This window comes from Dreissena polymorpha, chromosome 11, assembly GCF_020536995.1.
Source record: "Dreissena polymorpha isolate Duluth1 chromosome 11, UMN_Dpol_1.0, whole genome shotgun sequence".
In the NCBI taxonomy this organism is placed as follows: Eukaryota; Metazoa; Mollusca; class Bivalvia; order Myida; family Dreissenidae; genus Dreissena; species Dreissena polymorpha.
In genome coordinates this window covers 61,556,298-61,577,098 of record NC_068365.1, presented here as the reverse complement: position 1 = coordinate 61,577,098, position 20,801 = coordinate 61,556,298, and the positions used below count along the sequence as shown (strand labels likewise).

General features: G+C 35.9%; 1 pseudogene; it reads right to left on the bottom strand.

Moving 5' to 3' along the window:
- Positions 1 to 5,194: 5,194 nt before the first annotated feature.
- LOC127850372 (uncharacterized) overlaps positions 5,195 to 20,801 on the bottom strand; it is a 30,752-nt pseudogene continuing 15,145 nt past the window's right edge.

The window sequence follows — 20,801 nt, the reverse complement described above, 5'->3', positions numbered from 1 at the left end:
CGACGACACTTTACGCACATGCAATAAACTCCTTTTTCACAGAGCACGGCCCACATAATAACATGAGGCTCACAGATGTGCCGCGATCGATGGTTTTAATTATTTTGAAGTATATGCTAAAACTACAATACGGCTAAAACAATGTATTCAATAAAAAAAGTAATCAATTTCATACTTCATGATTTATTAATTAAAACTGAGTAAAAATACGAAGGCGTGTTTTAGGCTCTCATTTTATGCATAAAAGTAGTATTTGCAACATTATAACGTTAAGAGGAAAATAACATATGTTACAGAAAAAATGTCGGAGGAAATATTCTGATTTGATAACGCATTACATTGCATGTACAAGACTTTTTCAAGTGCACTTGTTAATATTTAGACGTACTAGTGCGTCCGTATAAAAAAACTAAATACATGAAAGTAAGTCGAATGAATATCGGCATGTTGACATAATTATTAACCACTGACCCACGTTATGTTTGTATTGAAAAATAAATAAATAAATATGTTATAGTTGCTGTGTAAAGAGTATTTCCATAACAAAACGTTGGAGACGCTGGACGTTGTTTAAACCATATCGTTTCTCAAAACTAGATTGTAATGGACACGTATGTGTGTGGTTACAACTTCTTAATATTACCTTGTATAAGCACCATTCCCAACATACAGACAGCTGCAAGATGTTTTCCTTGTTCCATCACGAACATTACTCAAAATCGATTGCACAATTTGTTCAGCATGCGACAAGTCTTTTCAAGCACCCGAACAAATAAACTAAATCCTGAATTCTACTTAATCCGACAACGATTTAGTTCTTTCGCCCAAGCCTATTCGCGTTGTTTTTACCATATGTCCTTAATGCGATCATGTGCTCCGATCTTCTCAATCCATGATTTTCAACGGAATTAGTGATCGATACTCGTTATGGCTTTCATTGGAGCAATTAGACCGGGTGGAAATTGATTGCACGATATCATAGAATACGGGAATTCATACGAATTGTTATTGGTTCATACGAATTGTTATTGGTTCATACGAATTGTTATTGGTTCGTACGAATTGTTATTGGTTCGTTCGAAATGTTATGGGTTCATACGAATTGTTATTGATTCATACGAATTGTTATTGGTTCATACGAATTTTTATTGGTATTTTTTCCATTACTAATCTTAACCACTACGTAAATTTTTATTATACCAGATGTAAAAGTATTGGTGATTCTTAAATGCAAAATGAGTAGCAATATTAGTTTCTGTGAAGTAGTATTAATATTATGTAGTCGTGTTTGTTGGTATCTTAGATATTTCGCCTTTGTAAAAGGAATACAAGGTGGTATTAATGGCAAAGGTGGTGTTTTGGGATGGTTGGAGTAGTGGTAATAGAAGTCGATGTTGTTGGTGGTGGTGGTGGTGGTGGTGGTGGTGGTGGTGGTGGTGGTGGTGGTGGTGGTGGTGGTGGTGGTGGTGGTGGTGGTGGTGGTGGTGGTGGTGGTGGTGGCGGTGGCGGCGGTGGTGGTGGTAGTGGTAGTGGTGGCGTTGGTAATTCTAATAATACATGTAGCAGTATGATAAAGATCATAATTCGTGTAAGGTTGGTTGACGAACTAGTATTTTCCTTACAAAGAATGCCGTAGTCGTCTTGATCTGCGAATGTCCAAATATGTATTAATTAAGTAACAGCAATCTGATATTGAAAGAAGCGGCGCTGTACATTCGTATTAACACTCGTGTCTGTAATGTGCCTTTAAAGCAGCTTTGTCAAACAATCTAATCGGGTAATCTAATGGAATGACTTAGCGTTTAAGAATTGTATTGTCTTGCTTAAGAACTGACACCCGTATTTGCTTTTTTAACCAACATTGTTTTGATACTATATACATTAAGAGTGTATATGAAATTGTTAAGTAGTATAACCCGTCCGTACTGAATTAAGATCTCACGACGGAAACCAAAGCTTCTCTGAGAAATAAAGCTTTGAACCGTATTTTTCTAAATTTTATTGGGGTAAGTTAAACTTTTTTTCTTCATTATATTCGTGTAAGTTACCTTCGGGAAATTTTGCATAAATATGTCTCGTGGTCGGATTTTCTTATCAGAAAAACTTCTCAGAAAGTATGTGTACATGAAATAAGTTGTACATTAAATAAGTTGTTAATGTAAAAGTTTAACAATATGCGCCCCTAAACCACCAACACATCTTAAACACGGACATATCCGCTATATAAGCTTCAGCAGACAAACACGTTCTAGAACGTAAATTAAAGGGACATTTTTCTGCCAAAACCCGTCGCACTAGTAAGTCCGTTTTGCTATAACAGCTAATCATAAAGGTGCATTCAGTTGTGGCAGTTTAAGAGAGATCCTCGCGGTAGTTTAAGATGAATTAAAACCAAAGCTTCATGAGACTATATATGATAGTGGAAAAAAAACCTGACAAATGTCAATTATTCTGCCGAAAAAATCTACGCAGCCCATAATTCAGTTCTTTACCATTATCTTCACATTAAGGTCATTAAATTGTGACAATTCGAGAGGTCCATCCAGTATTGAAAGAGACGTTCAACAAACAATTATCGGGGCGTAAGAACATACAAGTACAAGGCCTGATGCCGTCCAATCCGTGGGGGCATACAAACATTGAGTTTTGTTATTTTAGAAAGCATAGAAATACTTTTTACAAGTTGTGAACAAAAAAAAACCCATAACGGTCATAAAAATATGTTGAAAATACTCAAAAATTCGTTCCGCGTATAAGAAATCATGAGTATGTGTATATGTGTCGAGACCGAACGCGAGCCTGTGCGCGCGACAGTTAGCACTTCTGCACCCACGCGATTGTAATCGTGTTCATTAGTTGCAAAAAGGTACCATGTGACATTGATATAAGAGGCACTTGGTGCCTTTTTGCACCCATGGGGCATGAAATGCATTCGTTCGATGTGGTGCATGCGTACGCCGCGATAATAATAACGCTATTTCACGTCCGGGCTCGAACATTTGTTTTTCGTGTTACCCAAAGGCCGTGCGTGTTATAAGTTCCATAAAATAACAATGTATTATCAACGATTCGAATATATAATGAATGTCCCTATCATTTAACGATTAAGAATTGTAAATAATTTATGAATGTTTATTAACCCATTTATGCCTAGCGTCTAGAAAAAAGTCCTTGTAAAACAGCGTAGACCCAGATGAGACGCCGCATGATGCGACGTCTCATCTGGGTCTGCGCTGTTTGCTTAAAGGAATTTCTGTAAGAAATATTCTAAATATAGAAATAAATATACTAGACATCCCTAATTTTGGAAATAAATTGATCCAATTTTGAAGGATGGGAGAGTCCAGTAGGCATAAATGGGTTAATGTCATATTGGGCTTTGGGAAATAAGATTTTTCTCTTCTATCATGGTAACTTGCTATCTGGCAATATAATAATGAAAGTTGATCGTTGTAATGGTCGATTATTTGAAATAATTGTATAAACTTGCCACGATGATTTAAGTGAAAATAATGTTACAGGTTGAGCGAGTCAACAACGAAATTGTAAACCTGATAAATTTTACTACCTTAAATAAGTGAACCTCATTACCAACACAATTTATTGGATTCCTCGGATTTTATTAGAAATGTTCACACCCACTTGAACAACTTCATTCGAAACATCCGGTAGCTTTATTGTTAGGCATTAGCAGAATATTAAGCTTCTCGTTGTTTGGGACACATTCGACTGGATTAAACCTTATATGTATAACGAGTTGCAAGTGTAATAAAGAAAATTATTTTCCCTATGTCGTGGTTCTGCAATACAAGTATGGTAGTTGATCGGCCAAATCCATTTAAGAGCATAAGTCACACATGTATAGAACGTGAAAACATTTTTTATCTGCACAGAAGAGGGCGCCTAGATCGCATTATGACCCCTGTGTGCCGCCAGTCAGACGATTCGGAAAGGGCAACAACTGAAGCGAATATTTGTATTTACACAGTAAAATTGCTTCCTTTTAACACACATTTTTATTTTGCAGTTAGTAAGCTCCACACAAAAGGGGTATCCTAACAAACAACAATGTAATTGCCTCAAAGATACGCCTTTAAGATAAAAATCAGTTGTTATGTACATATTGGACAATGTTTAAAATGATTTCTATTTTCTTATGACCGTAAATTATGAACTTATCAATCTAGCCATGCTGGACAGTGACGCCCAACCGTGTGTCCATGGCTAATTTCCTTAATTTAACATTGACCTTAGCATTGAGACTTGCTTCTCGTGTGCCGTAGTACCGACACTACGTCTCATCATGTATATCATTTTTTATTAATTAAAAAACTTTATACGATTTTTTAACTTGACTTATGACCGATGTCATTTCATCATACTGGTAAATTCTGCCACGTTAATTAAAACTCCATTCATGCTCGAGAAAGTTATGCTTCAAACAAAGTGTCAAGTACCCATACATTTCCAGAGTCTGACGGTTGACCTGGACCTTTTTCTTGCATTGGACACTCCGCCTCAAAAATGATCGCTTATGGTAATATGCAAATCCATATATGCTGTTGAAAATACATAATTACACATTTGACCTTTAATAGTGATCATGACATAAGACGTTCTTCTCCCGACAAAGTGTCAACTACACATTTCCTTAATTTGACCTTTGACGTTGAATTATGACCGTTACCTTGAACAACATGACCTGTTGTTTTTCCTGCTACACTCAGTTTCAACATGCGGATCTCTTACGGCAAGTTGTATGAGAATCCCTCCAGGCTGTTGAAAATAATTCACCATTGATTTAAATTGTCACTTTGACCTTGGACCTTTAAAATGACATCCATCATTAGCGTGATGAAGTTTGCAGCCAACCCACATGGGTGTTCATGCTACGGTGGTTTTGAAACATGCGTCAACAAATTAGCATGTTCTTACTGCTTCGTTATGGCCCCTAATTTGAAGCAGTAACCATCAAGATAATCACATTTTAGCAGTCAAAGCTAACATTTCTACGTATCTGTTCTCCAATTGGGACCGAGATGATATTGAGACCAAATGTAGTTTAAGATCAATACCATGTCGCATATATAAATTTGTTTTTGTTGTCCAAAATCAATCACATCTGCATTTGTCGCGGTGTATAAGTGAAATTAATGATAAAAAAGATGCTAATAAAAGAGAAAACAATTACGCATATCTGATATAGATTTTATTGTAAAGTTTTAGTATAAAAATAATGGAATCTACAGTGTAGGCAATAATATTTTTGCAAAAAAAAATCACACTTGTTATCTTCCCAATCAACATTTTTTAACAACATGTACACAATATTGCTTCAGAATGCTGGTAACAATATAGCGCAATTATCATGTTCCATCAACCAACAAAAGTTTATGTTTCAAGCATTTGTTAACATATGGATTTGCATATGTCTTCTAATATGTACCTGAAAGTTCACTTTACAAAATATGAAAATAAATTTTGTTAAAGCAAAACTTTACTTATTTACAATTATTATATTTCAAACAAACAAAATATTCGCATAAGAGATTTTATTTTAAGTTTTTCTGTTGTGTATAGGAAAATAAAACTGATTTAAATGTCATAATTTTTAAATCATGCTGAAATGCTACCTGCAATATTTGACACAAAAGTGAAACCCATTAAAAATTTAAACAACGGGAAAAGCAATAAACAAAGCAAACTTTTTTTGTAAATATATATATATGCATATAATGACATTTAAAAGTTAATTTGATTAAAATTCAATTTGGAAAATAATTAAATGTGTGTATATAGTAACAATGCAAAATACATGAATATAACATAGTGGAATTTGTGTTCTGGACAAAAAAATGTATAAACAAGGCTCTACGAATTATACAGATCACATTATGATGACAGTCTATATACATTAATACATATGAGCATTAATTGTTGACAATAATGAGAGCATTTGTTACATTTGCCATGCTTGTAGAACATTATTAAAAAAAAATATTTACATCTCAAAGCCGTGTAACTTATGATACATATATATGAATGCAATCAAATTTGATTTCATTACGTTCACAGCTCAGTTTTAAAGCACTCAGTATCTGTTCAGTATAGTTCTTGCAAGAGTTAAATCCCTTTTAATAGTTAAAGACTTTTAACAGACAGTACAGGGAGATCAGACAAATACTTATTAGTTTATTACTCTCAAAAGAAGACGTAATTTTTTTTTTTTACTATTGATAAAAAATTAGAACTTATTATTTTATATATTAACATAACTTTTAACAAAGCTGTTTTAGTTCCATTGAGGCATATATCTTACTTCAGTATAGTGCTGTGTTAAGCGCTTGAATGAAATTTTACAGTTAATGAACATTTACATACAGTATAAATCATATATCAAAGAACCCATGACTACAAGCACAATCTTGTTTTAATATGCTAAATATGAATTATGTTTAAAATACGGAGGTAAAAAAGCACAAATGTTTGAATCTAACATGGACATATTTCTGAATAGGTATCATTCTGAAGATAAAGCACTGGCTGAATTTATGACTCTCAATTAGGATGCCTGAAACTTTGCATAATTAATTCATATTGCTGTATTTCAGCACAATTAAGCGTAACATTCACACCCTTTCACAGAACTGATGGTTTCCAAAGTAACCTGGTTGCCAAGGCCACTAACAACAGCACCCAGCTCACAGTGAGGCCAGACGCACCAGCAATGCGACATTTGAGAGTGTCATACCTGAAATAGAAATATACAAAATGTCCACACGGATGTAAAGCATGTGAGAAAAGTATCAACCCAAATTAAAAATCAGAGACCATATTGTCTGTCTGAAATAGATTTTTCCTTGAAGAAACTTCCTTAACAGAAAAAATGCCACAAAAGCGGACAGTGTCATTACTGATTAGCCTGCAGATTACAGAGGCACATCTGATAACACTTAACACAATCATATTGGCCGTGCTCTGTGACAATGGGGTTTAATGCAAGTGCGTAAAGTGTCGTCTGCAATCCGCACAGGCTAATCAGGGACGACACTTTCCCCTTTTATGACATCTTTCGTTAAAATGAAGTCTCATGTTAGCAAAAATTCAATTAAGGTGGAGTCGTCCCTGATTAGCCTGTGTGGCCTGCACAGGCTAATCTGGGACGACCCTTTACACACATGCATTACGCCCAGTATTCCCAGAGCGAAACTCAAATATACAAAATTCCGTCTAGAGCTCGTCAAAGAAATAGGATCATAAAAAGGAAGGTTGCTGCTCAAAGGGGTAAAGTTGAAACCCTGACCTGTATGGTAATGTTTTTTACAAGGTCATTTTTCACCATTTTGTAAAACTGTCCAATACCCGTGAATGAGAAATTTTGGCTTAAATTTAATGTAAAATAGGCAAAAAAGTATGAAAAAATATACTTATTGCAAAAACAAACCTAGAACAGAAATAACATTATAGATATGAGCTAAATGGACACAACAACTTAAAAATCTGCATTTCTTTACTTTACATTTCGATTGAAAAAAATTTACAATACAACTACAAGTAGATCTAACCTGTTTGGATTGCCTTGCACTTTCTTGGAGTACTCCTCCTCCATGGTCTGTCCATGGAAGAACCAGGAGAGGTCCTGGAAGGGGTACTCGTATCCCTGGCGACACTCACACTTGTATGCCCCCTGCTCAAACCCCTTCCCAGGCAGAGGAACGCACTGAAAGAAGATGGGCAAGATTTAGTATGTTGTATTTATGCTGTTGCCGGGCTGGACAAATTAATGATTGATCCATTGTGTTGTTAAACCACACCTCAGTTAACAAGAGATGTGTTTGTCAGAAACACAATGCCCCCTTCTGCGCCTTTTTGAAGCCATATATTTGAACCACTCAAAATATGCAGCTCCATGAGATGCACATGCATGCCAAATATCAAGTTGCTATCTTCAATATTGCAAAAGTTATGACCATTGTTAAAGTTTTCAGATGAACGGACAGACGCCATATATTTGACCTTTCACCTTGAAGGATGACCTTGACCTTTCACCACTCAAAATGTGCAGCTCCATGAGATACACATGCATGCAAAATGTCAAGTTGCTATCTTCAATATTGCAAAAGTTATGACCAATGTTAAGGTTTTCAAACAGACAGACAGACAGACTGACTGACGGACAGTTCAAAAACTATATGCCACCCATCGAGGGCATACAAATATGGAAAGTAGTATAATGATTTCAAATTAAAATTCCAAATCAACTTCATTAAAACAGCTCCTTTGTCAGTTCCAGATCCAAATCCTTTCATCTCAAATGATCTCAGTGATGACTTTGCCCCGGAAGGCGATGACTCCTCCCCAGACAGTTAATGGCACTAGAGAACAACCACTGTACAATGAACGTGATTATTCCGCCAGTGCCAAGAACTGGCCAAGCTTTCCGACATCGTTGGACATATTGAAGTGACTATCTATTCTCACATGCTATTCTCACATCATAATCTCATATGATATCTGCTATAAACATCTGATGTACTTCAAGACACTCCACGATCATCTTATCTTTGCCTGTGGTCCCATCTGAGACATGACCGCAAACTAGCTTCCTCCAGGCGTCTTGGTTCTGGGCAAGTCTCTGCAGCTGCCTCACGTCTTGCCCCTCTGCTTGGAATCTGCATTCAGGTCTTAGCGCCAGGTGTTTCTACTTAGGCTACAATCTCTTCTTTTACTCATGGGGGTTACTTCAGTCTGACAACTTCAAGTCGACTCCATTATTGATATTTTGGTTCTATCAGAGAGCCACTTCTACATCACCGATTAGCAATTAAATTACCTTATCAGGTAAGGAGACTAATGTTGTGGCCATCGCCACTGTTCTTTCAATACTTCCAAGACAGAGGATATATCATTTTGCTCACAAAATCAAGTGGTACAAAATTTTTCAAGGGGGGCATTTTACTAACGTTTACAGTTGGTTTGTAAACAAACTTGTACATTTAAATAAGTATGAGATATTCTTCTAATGAAAGAATCTTAAATATATTGCTTCAATAATTTAACCAGTTAGATAAGCAATAACCCCTGTTAAAATAAAAACATTCCTCCAAATAACCTGTTTTCCATTGAAATTCCTACACTGTAAAAAAATTGAAATGCGTGTATTACTTACATATTGTGAAGCAAAGTCACATTTGGCTGTGTTCTTGAAGGCATTGGCAACATAGAAGTCTGCAGGACATTGGCTGATGTCGAGCTCCTTCAGTTTGACATCCACTGTCACCACTCCTCTGTGAAAACAAGTGCACTTTGAATTGAGCCTAGATCTGAATAAACTGGCTTAATGCATGTGCATAAAGTGTCGTCCCAAATATAGCCTGGGCAGTCCTCGAAGGCTTATCAGGAACGACACTTTCTCCTTCAACTAAATTTTCGTTGAAAGGAGACCTCCTTTGAACAAAATATGTAATATAAGCTGGAAGTGTCGTCCCTGATTGCAGGGAATAATCTAGAATTTACTATCTATGGGTCCCTGAACTCGCAGATTTTAGACCAATGAGTCCCAGGCCAAAATTAATGAGTCCACCTGGAAAAAGAATGGGTCCCAAATTTTGAAAGATACCAAGTAGGGAAGAAAATATGTCTTTAATCACACTAGCTCAATAACTATACTTGCATTAAACTTTTAATAATCTAAAAAACTTGTTGAAACCAAAAAAACTAATTCAGAGTTATCACTATCTTGTTTGCCTTCACATAGGCTATAACATTATCTGTTACATGAATGTAACCTGTTACAACATTTCAACTTGATTCAAATCGATGATAAATTATTGTTAACATCGGAATTGCAAACTTGATAATAATACTGTTTACGTCCGAATGGCGAGCCGTTGACCAACCGTTATTAAAGTTTAGATTTTTTGTTTTGGATTTAGCTTCATCACCTTATTTCGGAGGCCTTTTTTCTGTATTATATATGACTAAATTACACAAAGTGAAAGCAGGTTTTCATCCGGGGACTCTAGAAAATGCCATAACATATTCTATTTAAAAGGTCCATTCTAATTGGTTCGTATTATACAGCAACGGCTCGACTAGAACCAATCAAAAGACTTGTTGGGAGTCTTAAAGCTTCATTCGGTTAAACTCTGCGTTCATTGCTACACGTTTGACTCGTACACAAGATGGTTCGTACTTCGCGTATGCGTTAACGGATACAGTTCAGCAATGCGTCCGAGTGGACGCACATATTTCAAAAGTTAAACGATGCGTCTATTTCGATATTTGCACATGTAGATTATTCCCTGTGATTAGCCCATGCGTACTGCATTCAGAATCATTCTCAATCGGTGTAATATTAAAGCATTTATAATTTGGCAAATACCTTCAGTATTTACATAGCATTCATATTTTCCTGTTAACTACTTAAGCATTGGCAGGGTAGCCCACAAGCTTTTGCTTCCAAACGTCACAGATTCAAAGCCCAAGGAAGGCAATAATTTGTACCAAACATTTTTTTTTGCAATAATTATTATTAAAGGCTATTAAAAGATTACAGACATTTTTATTAACATATTTGTGTAATTGAATTTTTCAGAAATGCAATTAACTGTTAACAAGTCCCTTGAAACAAGGAATAGTTGTGGGACAAGGTTTTCTCAGTTATTTTAGACACTGTTATCATCAGTTTCCCCGAGACTCATAAATAAAACTACAAAACACAAAATAACCTTCAGACCACATACTTGAACTCAATCTGAGTCTTGACACTGTTCAGCCCAAAGAACGGCACGACGTATGTTGCCACCCAATCATTCACACGCCCATCGCACTTGAACTCCGGTCTCAGCCACTCACCATCCTCATAACTGGGGGCTCTGTACGAGATTGGGTAGTGCTCAAACCGGATCGAACTAGTGGAGTTCGGAGACGACCGAATCATTGGCTTATCAATGAACTTCTTCAAGCTGTGGAAGTTTGTTGCCCAGCGCTGCTTCATTCTTCTGAACCACAGCTCATCATCATACCTGCAGTGATTTATCTTTAAATTATATTTTAAACACCGTGCCTTTTTAGATTGGGAAAAAAGCACAACAAATTATGAAATGGGGGAAAAATTAAACATTAATATGATTATACATATATGTATATTAATTCTTTATCAGTGCATGTTAAACAGCATTTTTTTAATTCATATTATAAAGTGCTACAGAATAATATCAATGTATAATAAATGCAATAAACCAATAATTGATTTAATGTGAAAAACTTGGCATCTTTTGTGGGAACTTTAGTCATATGTTTGGGCAAAAAAGTTACTTTATGCCCTTGAAAAAACCCCTGAAAGAGGCTGTTATTTGGACGAAAGAATTCATTTACTTGGTTGTCAATCCCGCGCTATCAATGGCCCTGTAGGCATCTAAGCCATCGCCGGGGTTCTGAATCCTGTACGCAAATGGCCCAAAATACTCTCGCGTGAGCGTGGCCGAATACCGTGGGTCTGTCGTGTTGACATTTGGTGCAATCCTGAACTTGTACTGGTCGAAGTAGGCGCCTGCCGAAATAATCTTGAAATCTCCCATGACCATGGCCAGAACTTCACCAAAGATGTGAGTCTCATTCAGACGGCGGTCTCCTTTCAAGTTGCCAAACTGTTCGTACTCATCGACGTTCTGCATGAAGTTACTCAGAAAATGGGAAAGCCTCAGCGCTGTGCGACCTTGGGGCTCAAACTGTGCATGCACGCCATAGGCTGCATCGCCCGGCAGATACAGCTGCGTGGAGTCTGTCTGCAAGTATGTGAGGCAGTTGTCAGCCTTGATGTTGTAGAACTGCTGTCGTATAAGCTGCATCCTCGACCATGCCCCGGGTTCATACGATTCACGCTTGTGGCGAATGTGTGGCGTCTCGTCAGAGTAGCGTTTTACAAACTTCTGTTGTTTAAAGGACAGGGCAAGGTCAACCTCATTCCCATCTACATCTCGTCGCTTTCTGTTGGCAACCAGACGGAGCTTTGGTGAGGCTGACATCTCGAGCTCTGGGCTAATGACGGCCATGAATTCATCTTTGCGGTTGGCCCACAGCGCTGTAGATCTCTTCTTCCTGTCCACAAACGCCGGTACCCGGATAGGCACCACAAGCATGGCTGGAAATGAAAAAAGAATTTCAAGACCGTAGCATATTGATTCTTGTTCTGGGAAAACTGGGCTTTATGCAAGTGCTTTTAGTGGCATCCCAGTGACGAAACTGTCCGCCTAAACAGGATTTTTGTTAAGAATAGAATTCCTTTAAACAAAAAACAGATGTGTTTGTCAGAAACACAATCCCCCCTACTACGTCGCTTTAAAGCCATATATTGACCTTTGACCTTGAAGGATTACCTTGACCTTTCACCACTCAAAATGTGCAGCTCCACGAGATACACATGCATGCCTAATATCAAGTTGCTAGCTTCAATTTTGCAAAAGTTATGGGCCATGTTAAAATTTTCGGACGGACAGACTGACAGACATAAGGACTGATGGACAGTTCTACTGCTATATGCCACCCTACTGGGTGCATAAAAAATTACACAAAAGAGGAATGTGTCATCCTTGATTAGGCTGGGACAGCGCCCTCACACTACTTTGGGGGAAGGGGTCCACAGCCCTTAGGAGGGGGTAATTTCGCGGCGTTTCCCTTTTTGGGGGATTTTTTAACTTACTCTCTCATTATTAAATTGCATATGTTTGCACTATATTCATGGCATTTTTCATAATTTAGTATGTTTGCAAAGATTAAATTGAACTAGAATTGAGATATTAATAATCATGAGACACATCTTTCTATTAAAAAAAAAAAAAAAATTTTTTTTTAAGAGGGAATTTTTCCCCATAAGGGGAAAAAAGTATACTTTTCAGGTGGGGACTGCGCCGAATTGCGGCAGATTTAAAAGATTGAGGGCCATGTGGGACAACACTTTAAGCCCAGTTTTCTCAGAACAATGTTAAATTAAAGAAGTTGGATTTAATCATGGGTTAGGGTAAACGGAAATCAATATCTTTACATTGCATGCAGATTAAACCTATATTCACATGAAACCAATGACTAATAAAAATCTCATAAAATGAGCCAGTTTTACAGATGAATTTTAATGAACCATAAAATGGTATAATTGTATCAATAAATACTTCATAATAACATGTTAAGGTTTTTATAAAAATCAAAGAACAGACGACACTTCTTGGAATTCTTCACTTTTCTGCACAATCAAGTTTACTATAAGGCATACTAATTTCACTGTCATTGCCATTAAAAGCATTCTAAATCTATAACAACAGTCGTGGCCAGAAACATTGTTATCATCTATAAAGTGAATAACAGGTTACTGTCCAACGGTTGTGTATCAGTGATTTTTTCCTTCTTATAAAGTACCGGAAAACGGCACTTTCCAATAAGAAAAAACTACAAAATTCCCAATTACTGTAAACAAATTCCGAAAAGAAGGTTAAAAAAAAAACAAGGCTATTGTCAAGCAATATGGGCCCCCTACCGGCTCCACCACCATTGTCAAAAATTCCCACCATTTTCAGAATTATTTAATTTTTTTGGTTACCATAGCAACCACAATTTTTACATAGAAAACAAGATTGAAATGACCTGCATAATGTCCATATTGCCATCTATCCATGTTGCAAGTTTCATGAAAAAATATTAAGAACTTTTAAAGTTATCGCAGGATCCAGAAAACCACCATTTTCAGCAGTATTTCTAGTCTATTTGTTGCCATAGCAACCAGAATTTTTGACGTAGGAACAAAATGAAATGACGTGCAAAATGTCCATATTGCCATCTATCCATGTTCCAAGTTTCATGAAAACATATCAAGAACTTTTAAACTTATCGCAGGATCCAGAAAAGTGTGACAGACTCACAGAACGCAAACCATAGGTCCCCTCCGGTGAAACCGGTAGGAAACAAAAATAACATCAGTTGGTTTCCCTATGCAGCTGTATGACTTGAACCTAAGTAAATAAAGTATTGACAACTTGACTACTCTTTAATAGCTATCAATTTTAAAGTATTTGGGAGCAAAAAATAAAAAATAAACCATTTTCCCAATATGAAGATTCACGAATTTTCCTAATTTTATGTTTGTTTGTGCATATTTTTCCCAATTGGGCAAAAAAAAATCGCTGCTGTATTATATCATGTGAGGCTTAACCCTTACCACTTAGATACGTATTTTCACGCATTGTAGTCCCTTAGAAAGTTAAATTTAATTTAAGGACCTCTCTTACTAGATTCAAGTTTTAAAGGCTTATTTTCAACCCTATGAAATATACTGATGAGCAACAAACAGCATACAACCTGAACAGTCTGCGAGTTACTTGCAGGCTGTTGTGGTTTTCTGCTGTTTGCACATAGCCATTTTCACTTTGTTACTACAGTGGGAAAGGGTTAAGTTGTTTTATTTGTGCAGAGCCCCCCGCCCGATACGTTACACAAAGATAGTGCACCTCAGGAACCTGTTTGTATGCTTATCATACTTCTACGTCACCCTTTTAAAATAAATAAAAATAATAATCCCTACAATGCTGCAATATACCATGAATGAATTTGCTATTTGACGTTTGACATGTTGAGCACTTGCTCTTAATATTTGTGAATAAATGGGTTGCTTTTTTTGTTGCTTTTTGTGTCTGTAATATATTTTGTCTTGATATCAATCCTTGACGGGATATATGTTAAACAAAAATATCAGGAAGAATTAATATCAGGCAGACATAAATGCAGTGGTATAATAAATAAACAAGTTTAAGGAAGACCTACTTTCGACCTTAAGGCAGTCAAAGCCGGTCTGGTACTCGTCATAGGTGGCCTGCTCTATCTCCACACCCTGGAACGGTCCATCGTGCCACCAGGGGTAGTAGTGGCCGGGCAGGCACACACACTGGTACCCACCGCCCGGAAACCAACCCACTGATCGGCTCACACTGGAAATGAGGACACAAATGCGGGGAATATAAAATGTCCATATTTCAAGTTTACCATTATTATTATATCTTAATATATGCCTCATACCTCAATTTCCATTCTGATTGTATTTTTTGGTTTAAAAGGAAGTCTCATCTAAACAAAAATCCAGATGAAGGAGAAAGTGCTTTACCTGGTTAGCCTGTGTTGACTCAACAGGCCAATCTTGGTTGACACCTTACAAACATGCATTAAACCCGTTGTACATATATTAAGCTTGAAAACCATTCTGTGAGGTGATTGGCTCACACTGCATACTGGCTTAAATTGATGAAACATGCTTCTCTTATAGTTCCTTTTATAGGATTCAATTTTAAAACAAAATAACTCGAAATTGTGCGCTTTTGGCAGATAATGTTTTGACCAAAATGTATATGGGACAAAGATGTACTTATAAGAGGTACATGTATTACATTGATAATTTTCAGATATAAATAAGTATTTTTATTCCTGTTTAACCCCATTAATTTGTCTATATCATTTTATAGTATTCTAACTATTTATTTAAAATATATGTCTTAAAAGTAAAAAAATATCAAATAGTTTATTTACATGTATTAAAAAAAGTGTTGTTTTTTTTGTAGACTTAATCCAATGTTATAACCTATGCTAGATAGTATTACTATTATAAAATATCACTATGTGAAGGCTTAAGAAGCAAGCAATATTTCCTTAAATCATACCAGAAAGAACTTTTTTATAGTTAGAAGACAGATCAGGCATTATCCTTTGAGCCTTGTTCTGGGAAAACAGGTCTAATGCATGCAAGTAAAGTGCTGTCTCATACTAGCATGTGCAGTCCACACAGGATAATAAGGGACGACACTTTCTGCTTTATGAAATGTTTGTTTAAAAGAACTCACAAAAATCCAGTTTAGGTGGAAAGTGTCTTCCTTGACTAGCCTGTGCACACTACACAGACTTATCTGGGATGACACATTAAGAATTTCGTCCAGAAAAAGAATCATGTAATGTTTAATCCTCCAACATACCTGATTACCATGCTGTAAGAACTGCCCAACATTTATATTCAATCTAAACCATTTACTCCCATAATAGCTCCAGTTGTTGCTCCAGCGTAACTATGACTCAATTAAAAACTATCCACAATTTATACTCTTAAAAATTGTGCAAACAATGGTTTATGACACTTTACAACCAATTCAGATTTAAGTTACTGAAATAAACATTTCAATTTGACATTTTCTGAGGCCCTCTTGCGTAATTTTGGCCCATGCAGTGTGACAATCTGCCAAGTACGTTTGTCAGATCTAATTCATTTGCAATGAAGATTTCAATATATTTCCATTAAATTCTCTCTGTGTTTTCCACAAATCAATATCAGGTAAAATAAACAAGCAATCAGGCTTGATGTGTGCTTGCGGTCTTTGTAGTGGACAATCTGATTGTATGTATCACTTAAGGCCAAACAACTATAACCAAGTGTTTCACAGTTGTTGTTAAGCTCTGATTTGCATTTCAATGTATTTTATACAATGTTCACATATATGATAGAAACATCACACAAGTCTTTATTATTAGTTAAACCATCACCACTTAGACATGTATTTTGACCAATTTTATGGTCCCTTAGCAGGTTTTTTTTAGCACTGTCTGTGCCTCCAGAAAATGGAGGCATTCCCAATGCAAACGGACCTGATCCCAAACCGAAATTATAACAAAATTCCCAATTTAAAAAAAAAATAAAAAAAATTTGTTTTAGAAAGAAGTGTCTTATGACTAATGATTATTAGATTATTAATGTTCCAACTCGTCCAGCTGATGTGTATCATACCGACAAGCCCTGCTGTGGTTGAGCGAGGATTCAGCACCATGAACCTGCTGTGCTCCCCATTTCACAGCACAATCACACGAAGCAAACTTACGCATCTGATGCTTACCTGCATTTAAGGTCAAAATAACAAATAAAAACTAATTCATTTGTTAAACCTCTGACTTATTTAAGCATGATAAATTCACAATGTTTTCCCAAAATGAGCTGTTTCTTCGAAGCAAAAATTCCCAAAATGGACAATTTTGTCGATAAAAAATCCCAATTTGGTCAGACTCCTTTTCCAAAATAGGCAGAAAACCCCTGCTTAGAAAGTAAATATAATTTCAGTCCTTTCTTACTAGATTCAAGTTTTTAAGCTTCAATCCCAACCTTTATATACCGATGAGAAGCCAGTTACTCGCAGTCTGTTCTGGTTTTATGCTGTTCGCACATAGCCATTTTCAATTTGCTTCTGAGTCGGAAAGGGTTATTACATTGGAGTATCTTATTTCATACTAGTTAAACATTGACCAAGCATAAGGGATTCCAATTGATGATAATGTCACTAAATCACAATATTAGTTTATATGTAAATATAATTGGGCAGAGTGTTTTTCTGTTCAAATTAGGGACTGGTATTTGGCCCTATTCCCAATACAATAAGCAAATTTGCTGAAATGATAATTCCCCCCCCCCCCCCCCCCACCCATTGCCAAAATGTTTGTGACAGACAGACGGACTAACGAACAACGCATAACATTATCCCTCTGCCTTTGGCAAGATATAATAAAAGCTGCGCCATGAGCGCATGATACGCCCGTCGTTCGCCAATGAAGTAGTAAGGTAATAAATAACCCTTTGAATCATTTTTTTACTTCAGTTTATTTGTATTTGAATACATGGTTTATTTTATAAGTACATGAGCATGGAAATCACGAAATTTTGACGAACAAAGTCCCATAACTCTGGAACGACAATTCAGAATTCCGTCAAAAACGAAAGGGGATCAGGGTTTATCAATATTAAGATTGTGTTGAAATTTGAAAAAAATCCATCGAAGGATATTTGAGCTACAGTAGGACATTCAATGAAATCACGAAATTTTGACGAACAAAGTCCCATAACTCTGGAACGACAATTCAGAATTCCGTCAAAAACGAAAGGGGATCAGGGTTTATCAATATTAAGATTGTGTTAAAATTTAAAGAAAATCTGTCAAAGGATATTTGACGTAGCGTACGACATTAACAGACGGACGGACGGACGGACGGACGGACAGACGGACGCGGGGTATACCATAATACGTCCCGTCATAGACGGGCGTATAAAAAAGTATATATTTTTCTCAAATGGGCCCTACAATTTTATTTTAGATCTTAACATTTAGTTCATCTTCCACGCAGCTCTGTCAGTTGAACCTTAGTTAATATATTTTTTAAATGCTTATTCTCAATTTTGAAGCATTTGTAAGCAAAACAGCACTTATTTCCAATTTTAGTAAAATAGCCATGATTTTTCCCAATCCAAAGGGGCCAGCCTCATTGCCAAAATGGTAAAACGAGAGCGCCGATGGCGTTAAAAGCATAGGTGCAAGATACAGGGAAGAATGGCGTCACGTGGTATAATGTAGTTCGATATCGCCATCCGCGAATTTCTCAAATCAATAATTTCAAACAATTACCGACTATTTAAATAGATAATCTTTCCATTAACATCAATGTTTGAAATGCTTATGAAAAGTAATTACCCAAGCCTTTCAAAATTTAAGCACGGACAGATCTGTATCGAACTATTCTTTTCACAAATGAAAATAGACGCTACCCTATTCGTCTGCGTCAAGAATTTGTCGTAAAACTTGTGGTAAGCGTTAGATGCAGACGTGCACAACAGATTGAGTTCTGAATACAGATTTCTGAATGCAGATTTTTATAGAAACTCCTCACAGCAGTTACTTCCCTTGCTTCGCCCGGTCAGTAACTTCTAGTATAAGGGAGGCCACTGCGTAGGAGATTGAGATTTATACTGCAGATAGAATTGTTTTACGAACGAAATTGTTTTAGGTTATAAGAAGATTTTTTGACATAAAACGGTCTTAGAAAAATTCACTAAAAACGGTGTCAGCAATATTCTTGGAAGAAAACGTTAGAAAAACGTTTCCAAAAAAAAACATTGCAAGAATGACCATATACTAAATTAATAGATATTTCGTCTGATTTTTGATCAGGTAAGGCTTCATAATGGGCAACCGATCGATGTGGATTTTTGAAATGTGGTAAACGCACCTATGCTAAAACAAAACATTGTTTGGTACATGAACATATTTTTTAATTGCCTAGAAATAACAACAGTCAACATGAATTTGCTAGCATTGAGTTCCATAGGTATTTAAGTATGCGAAGGCCTTCATGATATCAATGAACAAAAATACTAAATATTTTATATCTGGCCTTACACACATTAGCAAGCTTATAAAATATTCAAATACACAATTTTCAAAGGCAAACAATACCAAATACATCAACAGAGAGCTTGATTTTAATGATAATCTCTTTACAAGCGTGACAGCCAATAAATGAATGGAACCCAATAGATTTATAGCATTATGCCTAGTATGGAAATTAAATATTATTTCATGTTTTACATAGGATAGAACAATACGAAGTGTTTTATTAACTGCAATAAAGCAATTTTACCAATGAGAGAAATTCGTCTATTGCTGTCAAGATTCACGATAAGCCCTTTAGCAAGCATTAATCATCCGCTCGAATCAATTAAATAACCCATTTGGAAAAATCTCAATGGGGCATATTTCTGTTAAAAGTGATATAAAATCTTGAATTCTTTATTTCTCACATGTTAAATCGTTAAATAAGAACATGATGAATTTTAGTTATCAATGTTGTAATTTCAAAGTAACAGTTTCAATCTTAAAATCAATTATTACTTTCTTCATCATGGAAAAATGCATGCAGAAGTTATAACAGCAATTATTTCCAAATAAAATAAAGATGTCATAAATATTGACTAATATATTCATATCCACGTTGCAATGCATTTTCTAAAATAAGTTACATGTACTACAATAACAGCGATTTTTTTTTGTCCAATTGGGAAAAGTACCTGTACCGGTCCAATTTGGAAAAATTGTGTTGTGAAAACCTGAAAATTGGGAAAAATCAAGTCGTGAAAACCTCAAATTGGGAAATTGATGTATTTGATTTTATATGCCCCCAAATACTTCAACAGAGCTATAGATAACTTTTGGGTATATATTGGGTAATCCATCCCCTGTTTTTGACAACAATAAGGTTTTTGTTAATTCAATAGAGTTTTAGCAAAAATGTTCACCCCCTACTTTTGAGCTTAATTGGGTTTTTCACTTTCATTTTTTTAACTCAATTGGGTAATTTAGGGAATGACATATATATATAATAAAAATCTACTAAGGTAACTACCGGTATAATATTTATACAAATGGAATTCAAAAAGGTACCTGTACATAACTACAAACATGTTACTGAATTTCTGATCAAAGTTCATTCATATTTGCATTGAATAAGACTGAGTTCGTGAAATCGCTGCTCAATTGATGAAGTTATGGCTGTTCAAAGCGATGCACCCCGTTTTCGATTCTTTTTGAGTTGAATACCTTGAAAATGAATGTAGAAATAGGACGGGTCAAAGAATATATTACAATAGTACCACAAAGATTGAAAGCCGCTGGAGTCTGCCTTCTTTATTTCATAGGACAGCTGTAAACAATCCGGTACATTTTTGTACAGAAAATACCAGTTTAAAAAAATACGCCCAGTTATCGTAAGAATTGCGTGTTATGATGCAATGTTTTTTAGGGGAATTACGTTATTAAATTGGTGTCTGCGTTTTTGTACACTTAATTTGAATTAAATTACGTTTTTGGTTATTTTAATTGCGTAATCACAAATATGCTTGTTATCTATAGCCCTGCTTTAAAATTATAACTAAGTGTTTTCAAGCTGTCAATATTATATTT